Source organism: Anser cygnoides, chromosome 2, assembly GCF_040182565.1.
Source record: "Anser cygnoides isolate HZ-2024a breed goose chromosome 2, Taihu_goose_T2T_genome, whole genome shotgun sequence".
Lineage (NCBI taxonomy): Eukaryota > Metazoa > Chordata > Aves > Anseriformes > Anatidae > Anser > Anser cygnoides.
The window spans coordinates 51,787,683-51,805,922 of record NC_089874.1 but is presented as its reverse complement, the minus strand read 5'-3'; the positions used below and the strand labels follow the sequence as shown (position 1 = coordinate 51,805,922).

The 18,240-nt window shown below is 39.5% G+C and overlaps 1 long non-coding RNA gene across 8 annotated transcripts in view; it reads right to left on the bottom strand.

The window, feature by feature from the left end:
- Positions 1-1,623: 1,623 nt before the first annotated feature.
- LOC106038371 (uncharacterized) overlaps positions 1,624-18,240 on the bottom strand; it is a 37,297-nt gene continuing 20,680 nt past the window's right edge. For 2 of the 8 annotated variants that reach the window (XR_010829288.1, XR_010829285.1), the window contains 2 exons: positions 9,333-9,514; positions 2,550-5,000 (listed from right to left, as the gene is read on the bottom strand). This is a non-coding gene — a long non-coding RNA (uncharacterized lncRNA). Of the gene's footprint in view, positions 2,432-2,547; positions 5,001-5,143; positions 5,354-9,332; positions 9,515-10,561; positions 10,686-18,240 lie in introns of those variants that run through there. The other 6 variants (XR_010829287.1, XR_010829286.1, XR_007161081.2 and 3 more) reach the window with 6 other exon arrangements.

Here is an 18,240-nt window from a genome sequence, read left to right as displayed (position 1 = left end):
AGCAGAGGACAAAAGATGTGGAGATTATGAACTGCATTTGCTGAGGCCATGTGTCAACTAAGTAAGATCAGAGTCAACAGTGGCTGGAGCATTGCGGGAGAAGCAGGAGAGGGAAGATGAGTGTTGTTGACGCTCATGCACTGCTGTTGGTGTTCGACCTACTCTTTCTGTTGTTGCCTTGCTTGCTTTTTATCTGATGAATAAAATATGTAGTACTGTCTAGAAACACAGACAAAAGAGAGTTCAACTACCTGCATAACTGCTATGGGATGCAGTTGCCATATGAGAACTATAATCTCAAAATTAAAATGGTAACTGTTGGGACCAGCAGTAATGCTTTACAGTAATAGGCCATGTATGTGGTGGTTGACAGAAGTATAAAGACTTTATTCCTAGGCAGATTCAGGGAATGGCATTTAAACTGTCCAGAGAGTCTGGTCTGTAGCTGAGCTGAACTGGCACCAGTTGCTAGAGCAGATTGCATAAGTGACCCAAAAGGGATGGCAGAGAATAGCTTTCCAACTCCCAAGAGCAGAGGGATCCTATTCAGGGAAGCTGTCTCAGCTGTCAGGGTAGTTCTTTCATCTCAGTGGACTGCAAAATATCTGTTTTTCCCTTTGTAACCAAAGGCAAAATCTGGCATTTGAAAGACTATTTTAAAAAGTGGAAGAACTTTAGGCTTCTGAGGGTTTAATCTTCCAAAATTAAAAAAAAAAAAAAAAAGGCTTAAGTTATTCTGCAATTGCATTCTGCAATGAAACATTGTACAATTTCTGCCTCACATCCTTCTAAAAGGTGAGCGTTGACAATACGGAGGATAATTCACTTGCTATGTTAAAGACAGGGAAGATGCAACTTGATTTATTTCTGTAACTGTATGCTCGCTCGCTCTCCCTCTCTCTCTGCTTCAGTAATGAGGAGGAAGTGCTACTTCTTCATACTGAAATCCTGTATAGGTGCAGTGGATAAGAGACCTTCTGGGAGTGGTGTGACTGGGCTTTTCTGGGTGAGTGTTCACCATCTTCTCTACCAGGTCTTTCCAGAAGTAGGTCCATTTTGAGGCAGTGTGCTTAGCGAAGGGGGTGAGCCCTGACTGACTGAACTGTACTGTGGCTTGAAGAAAGCAGAGGGAGGGAAGCAGTTTGTATTCTGTAGGGTTTCTGGGTCAGTAGACCAAAGACAGGTCTTCTGTATATTTTTACAGCCTGTCTTGACTTCCTTTTCTTGCCTGGTGAAGGAGGGCCTCCATGTGCTTGAGGCTTGACTCCGAGCTCAAAGGCTGGATTTGCAAATGGCTTTCAGATATTAGCCAAAAATGTTAGTCTGTGCATGTGTACAGGGAGGTGTGGGGGAGGCAGCGTTGCTCCCTTGTGCAGTCACACAGAACAAGTCACAATCTGGCGTGCTTTTGGTTATTAATAGCTAGAATATGGAAGTAGGGCAAATATCCATCCTGATTTATCCTAACCTGAATAATCCATATATTCTTCAGGCCACAAAATAGTGATTCTGTCTCTTGCTGTCACATTCCTGAATTTTAGGAAGAGATATCTGTGACCATTTTGTGTCACGATGATCAATGTCACATTACAGAGAGAAGCCTGCAGGCAGGCGTGTGGGCTGTGTGAGTGCTGCCTGATTAGGGAGAAGCTGGGGTGGTGATCCTGCTCCCTGTCACTCCACGCTGACAGAGACAACTAGACAAAAGACCCTGAGGGAGAGGTCACCCTGGCCTGAAGCTGCTCTGCTGAGGAGGGGGGGTAGAGAAAGACACGGAGATGCAGGCCACAGGAGGAGGAGAGGAGTCAAAGAGCCATGAAGCAACACGGAAGGAGTCAGGAGGCATTTGATTCAGGAGCAGGGAGGGGGAGAAAAAGAGGCAGAGATGTGCAGAAACGCGTATCCATACAGTTAACCATTCCTAGGCAGGAAGCATCAGTGTTCTGCAGGAGCACACACTGATACAGGAATATCGGGCTGCTGAGAGTCCAAGAATTAAAACGGAGTGATGAGACTGAGGAAAGGCTCCATAGCAATTCTGGAAGCCAAGCTTTTTTCTTGTTTTTGTTTCTAAAAATCATGAATACATTGAATCTCATATTTTTATTCCCTTCCCAGCTTGCAACATGGTGTTTTTCACACCTATTTTTGAAATCACAGTAACTTTCTTGACCAAATGTGCAGATTTGCCATTGTGGCCTACTTACATTCCTAGTGTATGAAGAGAAAGAAACAAAAGGCATTAGCTGTGATAAACCCGGCAGAGAGATGCCTGGAAAATAAATCAGAAGTCCTCATTTGGTCAGGTTTCCTGCTGACTTCCACACAAACTGGCATGATTCTGGAGTGAAGCATGTGAGCTTGAAGAATAGGGTGCACAATTGCATCCTGTTATTCTTCTGAGTGTTATTCTGGTAACAATTTTCTTTTTCTGGATAGGCACACAAAAAAGCAATAAATATTATTGCTGATTGCATTTAGAAGCTGCAGGCCTGTTTACTGGGAGTAAAATGAGTATATAGGGAAACAAATCCTTGCCCAGAAGTATTTAAAACCTAATATTAAATCAAGACACAATGCAAGAAACAAGAGTAGGATGAAATGAAGATGACTCTGCTAACAGACTGCTTTTATTTAAGACAGCTAATTAATAATTTGACAGATTCAAATCATCTAGCATTTTGCATGCATTGTGATATGTTTCTGTTCTGCTTTGATGTAGGTAAGTAAATAAAAGGATGGTTTCTACTGAGCTAATTTCTGGAGTTGTGATGTTAGAATTATTCCCAGGACAGATTACTCTGTTTGTAAATATTGTGTTTTTAGTGTGTCAATACTTTTTTGTGTCAGTATGAAACCTCACAGATAGCCCTCCAGGCTAGAGTGAAGTACCTACGGATACTACATTCCTCCTCCTTGTGCCTCGCTTCCAGAACCACAGCAGGTGAGGAAGCACCCCAGGGTCCCAGGCTCTTCCCTTCAGATTTTGTACCCTTACACACCCGAACATGAACCTCTGCCCTCTTGCAGAAAGCTCTCAGCCAAAATGAGTGCAACACTGCAAGACCAACAAGCATCTCCTAACACTAACCACCACCTTGGTGCCTCTGCAGAAGGGCTGAGGTGGCTTCCCCACGTTGCAGGAGAGCCAAAGCTGAGCAGGCAGGCTGCTGATGATCACTGCGAGGGCACATGGGCAGCTCCAGCCCTCTTTCTGCCTCCAAACCCCTGTCCAGGAGCAGAGGGCAGCAATTGCAGTGCTCCCTTTCCTCTCACAGCTGGAGAGACCACAGGGCCCCGGGTCCTGACCCAGCCGGGGAAGCTGAGATTCCCACAAGTGGAAGAGAAGGAGCATGTTGGGATTTTCCTGTTTGCTTTTGAAATGCTGATGCTGGCTATCTGGGCGTCTGTGTGTGTGTCTGATGGGAAGCGTGCACCAGAACTGAGGGCTCTGTGGCTTGGGTTTGTGGTGTTTGTGAGCCGAGTTTGTCAGTGGTAAGTTATTCTTGTCAGAGCTCCAAGTAAACAGTAGACAGATACTTACCCCTTTGAGCTGTTACAGTTTGCCAAAAAAACTATGTCTGAACTTTGAAATTTGTCCTTTTATCTTCTGCCTTCCTGACCCTGCCTCTGCCGACAGCAGGGCCCTCTTGTCAGGGGAGTGTCCTCCAGGCACAGTGTATGGAAATGGAGGAGGGGAGATTTCACCTCCAGAAATCCAGTTTTGCGAGACGAGGATGCCTGGGTTTGTCAGATGGATGGCAGCAGGCAGCTCCGTGCAGTGAGGACTTGTCTGCGAGACTCTCGGTGGGACTGAGGATCATTTCTCTGGAGAGAGGGGGCAGGGCAGGAATGTACACAGAGTAACAGCAGCGTGGCTGATGGGTGATGGCTCATTAAGCTGTCGGGGCTCTATGGTAACAGGGTGTATGGCATCCACATCTAAAGCAAACACGCAGGCTTTGATCAAGTTTGCTCTTATTACTATACTAGTGGAGTTCAGCCCAGCCTGGGCTCCTCTGGAGCAGGAGACTTTGCAGCTTGCAGGATAAGCCCTGTTTCTGCCTCTACAGGGACATTTTCAGCAGGTTTCTTGTCGCTGCGCCCAGCCCCTACCCAGGGCTAAAACAGAGGGTCAGCCTCAACAACCTCTGCAGCTATGCGCAGGCAGCAGCCTGGCCTTTATGTCACCTTTTATACCAAGACCGCCTTCCTGAGATTCTTAGAGGCCCTACTCAAAAGTTTTATGCATCTGACTATTCAGTGAGGCCTATGTGGTCTGTAGAAGGAACAGTCCAAACAACTTCTGATGAGCTATTTTTGGATGATCCATACATGTCTTATGTATGTCTGTTTATGACTGGAATAAAAGATAACAAACCCTACAGTATCACACTTGTTTTCCTCTTTAAGGTATTTAGAGGGACAAGAAATAAATCGCATGAATCTATAAGTCTGAATCCTGGGATAAGGAACATTAGCCACACTCAGTGCATATCACCTGTGTGCTTTGTAAAATGAACAACTCAAGAAATAGTACTTTAAGCCATTTTTTTACCATCTGCTTGAGGTGCTGCAATAAAGGTATTTATTAATGGCAAAATGCAGATTTTCAGTATTGGTCTTTGGAAGGGGAGGGGACTTCTGGCCTTTAGGCATCTCATTTTCTTTGGGGAAGGGATGATCCAGCTCTTCCATTGACTCTATACATTTTGGATAATGTCCAATCAGACCTCCTGCAGCTTCTGTCTGCGCGTTTGAACAGTTAGATCATCTTTGGCAGCTAGTAATATGCTTTTGATTTTTTTTATACCAAAGTGAATATTGATGTTCAGCAGGTTATCAAAACATGAGCATCCATTACTGCAGGGAAACCATTGCTGTTTACATTTCAGAGCACAGTCTTGAATTTCTTCTCATCTTGAGGAACAGCACAGGAACTGATGCAGGGCGATGGAGGTTCAAATACATCCTTACAGTGAGCAGGTCTGTAAATACAGCTGTTTTAGGAAAGAATCTTTGTGAAGAATCGGTTTCACACTGGCTGCCCAAATGTTGCAAGGAGTTTCACCTTTTATATTCCATGCAGGTCACATCCTTAATAAAAGCACAGTTTTTCCTGCAACCTCTAAAGCTTAAAACTTCTTAACTAAACACACACTTTCCCTTCTTCCTGCAACCCCGTCTGCCCAGGTGTGTGAGGTTTCTTTGTCACTGAGGTCTTCTACTCATGGAGAAATTCTTACTGTCTCCAGGTTAGCCTTCAGTCCTGGTGCTGTCCATCTCCTGCCATTGTCTTTTTTCTTTAAAAGGTGACCATGTGAGGAAGCTGGCTGACAGTGAGCTGTGAAAACTGTTAAGGGAGCTGCAGTTGTAGGCCTTAGAGTAGCTCATCAAAGTGGGACTCAACCAGCCTAAAGTGTATGATGAACTGAACACATCCCAGTTCCCTGTCATAACATATACTGTGTACCATAGTGACAAGCATTTGTTTTTAGCATAGGTAATCACTGATATGTTCTTTTAAGTGAGATTCATAGACGCTGATTACATTTACTGCATAAATTACTTCATTATTAAAATCAGGTCATTTGAGCCCCAAAACCATTAGCATGCAAACTATTAGCATAATTTCATAAGCTAATAAATCAAGCACAGGAAAAGAATTAAGCAGTTCCTAGTGATAAGTGTTTCTTCAGAGATTAAGAAACACAATTTTCTTATGCATATATTAACATTTTAAAAGTGAATTCATGCAAAAGCAATTTTTCTGCATATATAAAACTTATGTTTAATAATCTTTATACTCAGCCTCCAGAGCTGTTTCAAAATTAATGTTTTTTTTTCAAATCACTGTACAGTAATTTGATGTTGAACCAGCTAGCCTGTTTTGATATACTCTACCTGTAAAATTCTTTATGCCTTTATTAAACAGTCAAAGCTAAGAAATAAAACAAGCCAAGATATGATTTAGAAGAAAAATATCTTGGGTTCATCTTAGATAATGAAATGTTCATCCAAGGTAAATTTTGTACTCTTAATCTTAAGCAGTACCAATGAAATTGTAATTATCTCCATAATTGCAATCTAGAACTGCAGTTGTCATCTTATTAAAATGGTGCATTAAAATTGATTTAATTCCCATTTCTTATGTAATAGAATGTAATATTGGCCAGAATAACACAGGGATGGGCTCTTCTATTCACTTCACTGACTAGATTTAAAATAATACAGTAACACAACTGTAATTATTTGGATGCTCAAAAGTTGCATGGAAACAATGCAAATTCCAATGTAAATGAAACCGTAATAATCAGCAGATGACACTACGCAGGAATTTTCTTATGCTATGAGGTGTCGATGATTTATTGATGTTTAGTTTGTTTTGTTTTCCAGCTCCTAACCTACTGTTTTGGTTTGTTTAGCATATATATATGAGTATGAGTATGAGGCCCCCAATGATTTGCTCCAAGGAATAAGAGAATGTAATGTTTTCAGAATGGCGCTCACTATACTGAGGAATTTTGGGTCTCTTGGTTCATACAGCAATACCACAGCCTCTATCTTTTCTAACCCACATGTGAAAAATAGCTTTTAGTAGTTGTTTGTGCTTGCTGCTGTTTAATGACCAACTTGACTAAGACAACACCAAGCTGAGAACTGCCTTTTTCAGGAGGGCTGGCACGGTGCTGCCCATCTCCCTGAGCTGGTTCACCATGTGGCCAGACAAGGACCACAGCTGGCACAAGGGAGGTGGAGATGGCATGCAAGAGGGGAAGTGCAGGGACCACCCTTTTCATGGCAGCTGGTTATTTTATCAGTTTTGCTGCAATTTGAAGCCACAGCCACCACCACATCAGAAATGGTGTTGTCCCAAGTGCATTAGTAGAATCACAGAATCACAGAATCATAGAATCATAGAATGGCCTGGGTTGAAAAGGACCTTAAAGATCATCTAGTTTCAACCCCTCTGCTCCGGGCAGGGTTGCCAACCACTAGAACAGGCTGCCCAGAGCCACATCCAGCCTGGCCATGAATGCCTTCAGGGATGGGGCATCCACAACCTCTCCGGGCAACCTGTTCCAGTGCCTCACCACCCTCTGAGTGAAAAACTTCCTCCTAATATCTAACCTAAATCTCCCATCTTAGTTTAAAACCTTTCCCCCTTGTTCTATCACTATCAACACATGTAAACAGTGGTTTTCCCTCCTGTTTATACACTCTCTTGAAGTACTGTAGTGGTGTGCTGTGAGCAATCGAGGTAGTGAGACAGCCAGCAGACAGCCTGTGTGGAACAGGAGGCCAAAATGAGTGTGTTCTGGTTGCTCTTGTTATGACAGTGTAGATCATGTGGTGGGTGAGGTGAACCTGTGGCTCAGAAGACCAAGTATTATCACCTAAACAAGGAAGCAGAAGTGTACTGTCAATGTGCAACTTTCCATGGCGGTTGTCCAAACCTTTCTTTTTCTGTGCTCCTTCCTCTCCTGTATTTCTATCAGAAAGTACACGGATGTTGTAAATCCCCCAAATTATTAGTGTGCTCTGTACTTTTCCCTAGTTTGAGGATTAAACCTCTTATTCCTCAGTTATGGTCTCTTTTACATTCTTCCTTTTAAAGCAGACACTGGGTCACTGCTGCTCCTGGCAGATCTTTAGTTTGTTAGGAGGCTGTATGTGCTATTGTATATGTATAAATCATTTGTATCTGTTGAGAATTCTCTTGGGCTATGTTTTGGGTATATCTTCAGGAGGGTTTATCAACACTCAGTTCCAGGTGATAAACTCGTTTTTCAATGTTTGTATAACTAATTGCACAGAGGAGATGATGCATCTAGCGTAGGGCAGGTGACAACACCCATGTGAAATGGCTTTTATGAAAATTTTCTGATCAAAATGTGAGCACAGTAGAATGGTTATGAAGTGTTTGGCAGTGTTGCTTTCTGTATTGCTGAAGCTGAATATTAAAAAGATTTGAAATCTTGTCTGGACAAATTGGCATGATTTAGGAGTTTTTATAATACAACAGTCCCATTTGAAGTCAAATGGAGGATACAGTTCAAATGCAAAACCTGACAGTGGCTTTGTTCATATGTAGTAGAATACTGTTGAAGTCAAAGGAAGATTACTCAACTGAATAAAATTTCTGGGTCAGGATCTGTATTTGCATGAATGAATATATGTAAAAACAAGAATTTGCATTTCAAGGATTCTGTGGTTATTATTCTCAGGTAACACAGATATCTTGCCTTTTACAATGCTAGATAATCTTTTTAATGTGAAACATCCTAAATGAAAGACCTCACTTAGCTAGGCAGCGTCCTGTTTTTCAGCAGTCTGTGAAAGAGGAAGGTTCCTGCAGGCAATGGCCTGCACACCTACCCTGGCTTCTGCTCTGACTGAGTCTTGGAGGAGTGTCTGCACTACCTACAGAGACTGAAGGAGACTTTTAGTGGGCAAAATGAAGGCATCTCAGCTCAGGTGAACGCTACCCAAAGAGCATAACAGAACAACATATTTGAACCACAGAATTTGCTTCACTGCTTTTTTAACTGTCATTCATACTGCCCACATTTTGTCTTTTAATGTATTTTTTTATTTTTTATTTTTATTTATTTTTTTCTGTAAACTGTGGCCCCTAGTGAAGGGGTAAATTCAGCTTGGAAGTAATTTCTACTATGAACTACTTTCTGGCATACCTTTTCTCAAGGCTCACCGAGCAGTGGGAAAGGATATTTTAAAAAGTAGTCTTTGAATGATGCCTTATTCATTACACTAAATAGCTCATTCATTTACTAATCTGGCCACTTCTAACTACTGTTAGCACATTATACACACTTTCTGACTCATGAAGGAAGAAAATAGAGACAAGTGGACTGTGTTGTTTGTGGCTGGTGCACATCAGTGACAGCAGGATGAACAAGAGTTCAAATACCTCTCTAATGGATTCCATTAAAGCAAGAAACTGCTTTATATGAAAATGCATGTAGGGCTGCACTTTGTACACATACTTCAGATCCAGAAAGGCTGAGGTATTCTGTTGTAGATTTATCTGGTTGCTTCCTGCTCATCTCACTGCTGCTATACTACCATGTGCTTCTGTAACCCATCCCAAGAAACACACCTGTCCTGCGACTGCTTCTCAGACACCACTAGCAGAAGGGGGACGGACTGTCATGCTGCTCCTTACTCCCTAACTTATCTTAAAGTGTATGGGAAGGACTATTCTCCTGGATCTGGGGAAAAGAGTTTAGGAATCAGCATTCCCTGTCTGGGGTATTTTCAACCATTAACAAAACTACCACCTTTCCACCCCAGAAGTCCAAAATACTTACAGAAATCCTGAGGTCTTGCAGATTTTCTTCTGGAAAAAATGACGTTGTCACCAAGATCTTTCAGGTGGCAAGAGTAGCTGCCGTTCTGTTCTTGTTTTGTTGTTGCTGGTTTTTTTTTTTTTTTCAAGGATCTCTTTTTAAAACACAAAATGATGCTTCATTTTCCTCCAGAACAGAAAATTCTGTGGAGGAGGAAAAGCTGTATAAGAAGTAGTGCTATGCTGTTCCCCTAAAAAAGTCAACAGTAAATTTGTTCTTCAGAACTAAAATTACAATTTACCTTTTTAAAGGTTATTATTCTCCTGGCTAACTAGCACATTCAGTGTTTTAATTAGAAGTAAGAAACATTAGGCAGTTGAGATAGAAATTGGACCATGCACCAGAGGTTCTTTTGGGAGAGATGGCACTCCCAAAGTCCATTGGCAACCACAAAAATCTCTGTGGCCATTTCAGTAACTTGCTTTGTTACCAAACCCACTCACTTATTAAACTAGCCAGACAGCTCAATCATTGCTCCATTTCTGAACTGGGAAATATTTCTTTAAGAACAAAACAGAGGAATAGTACCTGTTGCTATAACAAAAATCTGCAAACACTAGGACATGTGAAAATGTTTGGCTGCTGATGAGCAAAGCTTTTGTGTCAAAGAAGAGTTTAAGAAAAACAGGATTTAACATAGCATTCCTGCTTTGTCATAGGTCTTGTGCTGCAAATTTTAAATTATGATATTGAAGGTGACAGCAGAGTTTGTGTAAGTGCCTGTTTTTCTGTTGAAAATCTCTGATGTGATGTAAATCGCCTTGGTTTATCAAAATCTGTTCTTCATGCATTTTGTTAACACCATTTTCACTACTGGGAATTTATGAATGATATGCACTGTTGAAGAATAAGGCCCAGTACACAAATGGCTCACCATTTGTTGCACATCAAGCCTTGAATATCTTCTCCGTTTTCTTTTGTAACCTTAAACAGGCCAGAAACCATTCAATTTTTATGAAGGTAGTTGAAGTTTTCAGTGGTGGTGGTAGTCTTAAATCTCAAGATAACTGAAAAATCATGAGACTAAGAACATGACTTTTTTAAGGCTAATTTATTTAAATGGAATTCAGATGCTAACTCAAAACTTTAAAATTTTATGTTAAAATTTATGCAAAGCAATGTAATTCAGTACTTCTAATATATCAGAATAATCTGCTTGTGCTTTATTTGCTGTTTTGGGAATCACTCACTGTGTCTGGTAGAAAAACTTCATCTTTTTCATTGCAGATGGTCAGTAGTTCCAGGTTCTTCCTCAAGAAAAAAAATGTCTAAGAAGATATTAATAAAATTGGAAGAGTTTGTTGAGCTGAACTGCTGAAGACAAAGAGAAGTCCTCCATTAAGACCACAAATTGAGTCCACAGGATTTAAGTGAATTAGGTGAAGAGCAGATAGTAACAATCTTATTGTAAGCGATGTGAATGCAGTTTTACACTTTTGGTTACATAGTTTTTATTAGTGAACCAACATCAGCTAAATTTGTAAGCCATTTACTAATACGATGTGACCTTTCTTTTTCTTTTAGACTCGCACATAGAGAACTGCAACACTGAAGATTAAACCTCTGTTTCCAGGCAATTCTAAATAAGGACAGCCAAGTTAAGGCAAATCGAGTTAGTGATGTGAATCCAACTTCCATAAATTAAAGGGCATTAAGCCACTTCTGTGTCATTTAGTTCCTTCAGGTGTAGTGCAGCTGTAGACTTGCTGAAGGACTGAGCTCATTTCTTGTTATTGATTGCTCTTAAATTTTGTGTATTTTAGACAAATCCCAAGAGTGAGAAAACAAAGGTTGAAATATGTGAAATTAACATACTTATGGGAAGAGGAGAAAGTCTTATCAAATGAGTTACCTAGATACAGTTTGAAAGTAAACAATATTGCTGAAGTAAGATCTGCTGCAGTTGATGAAACTTGTAACAATAATGGTACTTGGCTAGAAAATATTCCCATCTATTGGGAGCTGTATTCAGTGTGGAAACCATGGACAAATCAGGGAAGATGCTTCTGAAGTATTTCCAAAACAAACATTTTAAATATTTTATTAATGTTTTATTAATATTTATTACCATTTTATCCTCATTAAGAGAAGGCTTGGGGAAATCTTATATGTATTTACATATACCCTATAGGAGGGAGGAAAGAAGACAGAGCTAGTCTCTTCTCACTGGTACCCAGGGAATGGATAACAGGCAATGGGCACAAACTGAAACAAAAGAAATCTCATTTAAGCATAGTATTTTTTTTTTCCTGTGAGGCTGTCTAAACACTAGAGCAGGTTGCTCAGAGCTGTTGTGATGTCCGTGTCTTCAGAGATATTCAAAATCCAACTGGTTGCTGCCCTGAGGAACCTGCTCCCTCATGGACCTTACTTTGAGCAGGGGATTTCAACCTCAGCCGTTCTGTGATTCTGTGTATACAGGTTGTTGTTACTGAGCTGTTAGTAAATACATATGAGCAAAATTTTAATCTTTAAAATTTCCTCTGCTATCATCTTATTTACAGATCTGAATACATTAAGATGGGCTTTTAATGACCGAGTTTCCCTTTCTGTAATACAGTGAAAAGGATAGCTCAAATCTAAGCAGTCTTTTTAAATACCTATTGGAAATTTAAATGTTATGCCAGCAATTCCTCTTTAGGATTTAGACTCAGCTGTCAGTTATGTGGTTACTGACTTTATCTTTGGTCTGCAAGAAACTTTCTCTCCAGATCTTCACTGATTTTTCATTTTGGATTTCTTAAGACATACTCCTTTTGATAATACTTAGTCATTTTTATTTTCCCTTGCTGATTCCAGTATACTGTAATATACTAAAAAGTGCACTTACCCATAAATGGCTTAAGCACGTTCAGTAGTCTTAGCATCTTGCCCAAACTGGCTTGTTTGACATCTCTCTTCAAATGTTCTGAATTTGCTTTTTTGCTAAATAATCCAGATGTTTGACATCAGTGTTAGGTTTATGTACTTAATGGAAGCATGCAAAGATGCAGAGCTCTGGAAAGCAGCAGAACTTCTCCTAATTGTGTCCACTGTCTGTATTTATCACTGCTGATTAGTGTATGTGCCTTCACTCCCACCCCAGCTGCCACCATGCAGATGGCATTCCCAGCAAAGTAAACAGTTCAGATGCAGTACAGTATTTGCGGTCTGGAAATGTTAGCAGAAGACTGAAAAAGGGGAGGAAGAGAAGGGCTAGATTTACATGCTTCAGGTCAAGTTCTACCCTGAATTCTACCAAGTCACTGCAGAGAGGTCCTGGGGGCTACCAAGAGGAGGGGGCAAGAAAGTGCACCTTTGATGCATTCTGAGGCTTGGATTTAAGTTTCCATCCTATACAGTTACTTAGTTCTAATGCTGTAGCAACTTTAATTTATTAAAAGGGCTGGAAAAAAATGGTCTTGTTTGCCCTAGAAACCAAGTAAAAACAATGAGGAAGAAGAAGACATCCCTGCAAAGCTGTTACGATTAAACCCAGACAAACAGTGGAACATTTGCAGTGTAAATGTACAGATGTTTAATGACAAGCAAACAAAACAATTATTCTTAAGTAATGATTTATCTCTGGTTTATTTTTAAAGGCCTTTTGCTCAGCCCTTTCATATTAGTCATTTCTATATGCTTTTAGTGTTGTATGCTGGCCCCAGTGTTTACTTAGAAAAATATGATGGTGTAGGGTTGGATACAAGAGAAGACGAAAGGACTTACATGGTAACTTTTTAGACTAAAGGATAATGTAGTCACAGGTGCCCCTAAGTTGTCTTTAGAAACGCAGCTTTCAGGTCTATGTAACTTTTTAAAATTTTCCTTTGAGGGGTGGGTAAGAATATGTGAAAGCTCCCAAACTAGTGTGTGCCTCAGAGTGAAAAGTTTCAAATAAAATGATTTTGCTGAACAAGGCTGAAGGAAAAGGTGGCTGGTTTAAGCATCTCAGTTAAATTTCTGACACTGTTTTGTTGAGAAGCTGTAGTAACTTCATGTGTTGCAACAAGGACTTGACATTTGGCACATCTGACAGCAGAATTTTTTTGTCTAACTTGTGAAAATTCATTCAAAAATACCACTCAGAGTAGAAGCTTCTGAAAAATATCAGTTCATAAACACAGCAGAGTTCTTGCTGCTCAGCTGCACCAGGGTCACTGAAGCACCAGATCTGAGAGAAGAGACAGATGTCCTTTCCAGTGACTCGAGCTAGCTTTAAGCAGGTATTTGCCCATCTGCTTGATGCCGCTCCCATATCTCAGATGTCATAGATGATTATCTGAATGCTCAAACTCTGTTTCAGTGCAAATGTAGGAAAGCAGTGCCATTCACTGACAATGCCATCTTAACAGCTGCCAGCTGCTCATTCCCAGCCTATGCCCTCCTTCAATTGTCCTTGTAAAGTTTATGGGTCCATGTGACAACTTGGATCAGACATTCCTCACTCCCTCAAAAAAGGAGGGAGAAAAAACAAACAAGCAAACAAACAAAACAACTCTGTTTATTTTTAACCCGAACATGTTCAATGCAGAAATGACCACAGCTAGATTTGCTAGAGGGCAACTGTCTCTGAGATATCAGAGAGACTGCCTCTTCCATGCACTGAGTTTTCTGCTTGCTTTTTATGTGCAAGTATCATAAGGAAACCAAACTGCATTTGTATCTGCACTGCAATCAGGATAGCAAAGGGAGCAGCTGAGGGCTGGCATTCCCCCTGCAGAAAGCAGACAGCTGTGGCTGGTAATCCCCTGAACTGCCACTGTAGGTTTTGATAAAGCTGCTCTGGAAGAGCTCTTTGTGCTCTACCACCTTAAAAGGTAAGTAAAAAGTGCTAATAATACCTATGTATAAAGTCAAAGCCTCTGCTGCTGCCATGAATACTTCATTATGCACGAGAAATGTAGTAATGTTTCTGTCTAGAAACACAAGCAAATTTCTTTACTGAGCAGGAGGGAAATTTTCTTAACTATTTGGGTAATTAGAATCAGAAAACACAGGACTATTGGACATACAATCAATCAGCTTTCTGTGATAATCCATAGATTTCCTATTTTCACCCAGACAAACCACTTACAAATACAGGTCTGTACTTTTAACTAGAAATTGAACTTGAAAAATATGTTTTTTGAAAGTGGCATAAAAGTACTTTACAGTCTTTGTGCACTACAAAGAGTTTCTATGGTGGGAACAAATTTGGCACACTGACGCTGGTGTTGGTTTCCATAGATAGCCCACAGATCTCTGGAGGTTGGTGAGCTTTTTATAAGAGGTCTGTGAAAATTTACCTGTGAAAAATCAGGGAGCTTTGATTTGCTATATAAAGTTCTGCACTTCCACTGGGAAGAAAAAGAAAACTAGGAGCCAGCAAACTGGTATAAAAGAAGTTTAGATTTGTAGAGTAGCTAACTGCATACTAATTTCCCATGTAGGTGAGCATGTGTGTTCACTCATGATGACTTTACTCATCTTCTGGGTTGTCAAGTTTGTTTCTCTGTGACCTGAATTCTTGGGATGCCAATGAAAGAAAACTCTAAGTGAAGTTTGATGGTACATGACAAAGTTTGCAAGCAGTTGTGTGTGTGAGAAAGGAGCAAACTGGGGATTAGATGAAAGTACAGGGTTCAAGTAGATATATAATGTGGAAAAAAATGAATGATAATGGTTTTAAATATATTTTTAAAAAGCAAACTTTGTGTCATTCTCCTGTGTAATTAAATTTTTAAGACCCGCCTTTCTAAACAGCATATGGGACACAGAATTCCTTGTCATCTGGGAACCAGTTAGATAACTTTCTGTGTATTATCCAAGTAGCAGCTGATTAGTCCATTGCATATACCAGAAGTTTCCTGTGATATTTGTATGGACTACCATGGACAGCAAAGCTATCTTGGAGCTTCTTGGAAAAATGATTTTCATCCAAAAAATGTCTCTATTTCGCTAAGCCAAAACTGTAGAAAATGGGTCAAATCAGATTTCAGAACACTGAAAAAAATAAATTTGTTAAAACATGTTTTTGACACTTCAAATTAAAAAGTTTGTTTTCATCTAAAATGGCTCCCTTCCACAATGTGGGAAATAGTTCAAATCCAGTCCTAATTCAGTCTCTTATGTTATACAGAGCTGAAAGCAAAGCTTGAAAGACGGGAATGAAGGAGAACCACATATGCATCCCCAGGAAAAAAAAAAAAAAAAGTAAGAGTTATTGTTGTTCTACTTTCTCTTCACATCTGTTCCCTAGCCTTTAATCATTCATTAGAAGCTATAGTTCTAGTATGATTCTTATCAGGGATCTATTCTAGCTAGTAAAGCATAATGGTAATGAATAATCTGTATCTATTTTTTTAGCAAATGTTCGTGATTTTGTTTAATGACTAAATGAATACAAAATGCTTTCACTTCCTTCTAGCAGGGCTATTGATTTTAACTATATTATAGATAAGTGTTTACAAATTCATTCCTTAAATCTGATAACAACAGAAAACTTTTGCATGTTTGTGTCTTTCTTTCATACAATAACGAAAATATACCTTTTGTATTTTTTTTCAAGGTTACACGGAAAGAAACCTAGTATATTAACTATAGTTCATTAGGGAACAATGGGAAAATTCTGTTCCATTCTATATCCTGAAAAAAATACTGGTTAACTTCAAGTTATAATGTATGCTAAATGACTCCAATTCTGCTTCAGCTGTTGAAAATGCAAAAATTATTTGCATTTTATTGCATTTTATTTCAAAGCAAAACTTTTCATATACATTATAGAATTAAATTTTTTAGTTCAGTTATTTGGCCTGGAAATTATAGTGAATAAATACTTAGGCGGACAGTTGGAAGTAAGATATGTAAGGTTTCACTGAGAAGAAATGTAGAAGTATGTATGGTCAGGGATGTTTAGCTGAGTATATGGGAAAAAGGGAACAGAAGATTTCTGTACTTCTCAGGAAGGAGTATTGTGAGAATTTTTGCCAGCAGAAGTTGAATAAAACAAAAATGTGAGGGTTGAGATTCAGGGGATTACTGAATTTGGCCGAGGAATTCATACAGTAAGTTACAAATCCTTGGATAAACTAAGAATGACAATTAGAGGATGAATCTCTTAGGAGGCTCTAAAATTGTGATGGATCTGAGGTCTGGTTACATTGAAGAAAATGATGAATCTCATGAGAGTATCCTGTCACTGGAGTGGTTCGTCAGGTGGAAGAACTTCTGAAGGCACTTTAGGGGAAAGTCACCGGAGAGCAGCTCAGTCACATCTTTGCTATTGACTGACAGAACTTTGTGATGACAGTCGATTTAGAAAACATCTGGGTTTAATTGTAAATAACTCTTCCAGCATTTCATTAAGGAGGGGGTTGACAGCTGGAATTTTGTAGGTGTCAGTAGTGGGAAAACTCCTTCCTAGCTCAGGTTCAGAGAGGCTTTGGGTTGCCTCATACCCAAGACAGCGATAAGGGACTATACTACTACCCATGAAGAAGCAAGGTACAGATTCTGAAGCTGCATTGACTTATTTTATTGCTTTATTCTGTAGGTGCTTGGAGGCCTCTTTTGAGCACAAGGCTTCAAAAAAGAGAAAGTGCAGACTGTACCACTTTTTTTCTCTTCTCTTTCCCATCTTGCATGTATAGGTTGATGTACGAGAGGCTCAGTAAATGGTCAGCCAACAGTCTCATGTGCAATGAGCTACTTGAAAATGGTGATCTCCTTAAGTCAGAATTTACAACTTTGCTGTGTTAGTCAACATGGTACACATGTTGGGCAGATCCTCAGCTGCTGTAGTAACAGTCATAGTTTGGTGTAATTGGGTGAAGCCTGAGCAGTCTGTACTATGTGAGGATTCCACTTATGTAACCAATGTGAAAGAACATCTACATTCAATCATTTTTCATGACAGAGGACTAACACAACCAAGACCCTTTTTATAGGGGTTATGTAGTTATAGAATTAATTCAGTTACTTTTTTTTATATATATATATATATATATATATAAAAAAACCACGTCAGTTTCTATGATTTTTGCACTTTCATATATTCATATACTCTCCATTTTCTACGAATTCATCAAGTTGCAGAGATATTAAAAAAAAAAAAAGTCAATTTGGATGTGAACTGAGAACAAATTGAAATGTTCTTGTCTTTTCACCTGCTGGGAGGAAAAGAGTTTTTTTTTGTTGTTTTGTTTTTTACAGAGATGAATTATTTTCTGTCATCTCTTATGTGTTGCCTCTTTTTACTTGAAGATTTAAAGAATATATGCAAGTTTAATTCTTTTTTTTTATTATTTTTTTTGTCTTCTTTTTATGTTACTCGCAGATTCTGCTCTTTTAATTATCTCTTCCAAATATTTTCTTAAGTCTTAGTTCAGTCTGGAGTCCTTTATCTGACACATGTTGTTCAGGTTGACCCAAATGAATTCACAGAATGTTCTATACAAACTGCAGGGACTATTTAAAAGCAGTGTGCAAGGAGGACCATCACAGCTCAGACTAAAATAGATCCATCTACCCCAGCATTTTGGCTCCAAAACTGATGAGAAGTGGTGGAAAGTGGATGATTACTACTAAAGATTGTTATAAAATGGCAAGCATGTAGTGATAGCTATCTGCCTTATCTTCCCAGCTTCCAGAGAGATGCAACATCCGAAGTCTGAGGGAGTATCTTTGTGTTGAATAGATCTTGATGGATCAGTTTGTCCAAGAGATTTTTAATTCATGTCAAATTCAGTAAACCACAACATCTTGTGGCAGGGAAATTCAAAGTTATCTACATGCTATAATGAGGCAATGCTTCTGTTTTTATTAGCTTTGAATTAACTAATTATTTGACACATCCTTGTTTACTGTCTTTTGTGATACAAAAACTTCCATTCCCTATTTGATCTGTCTT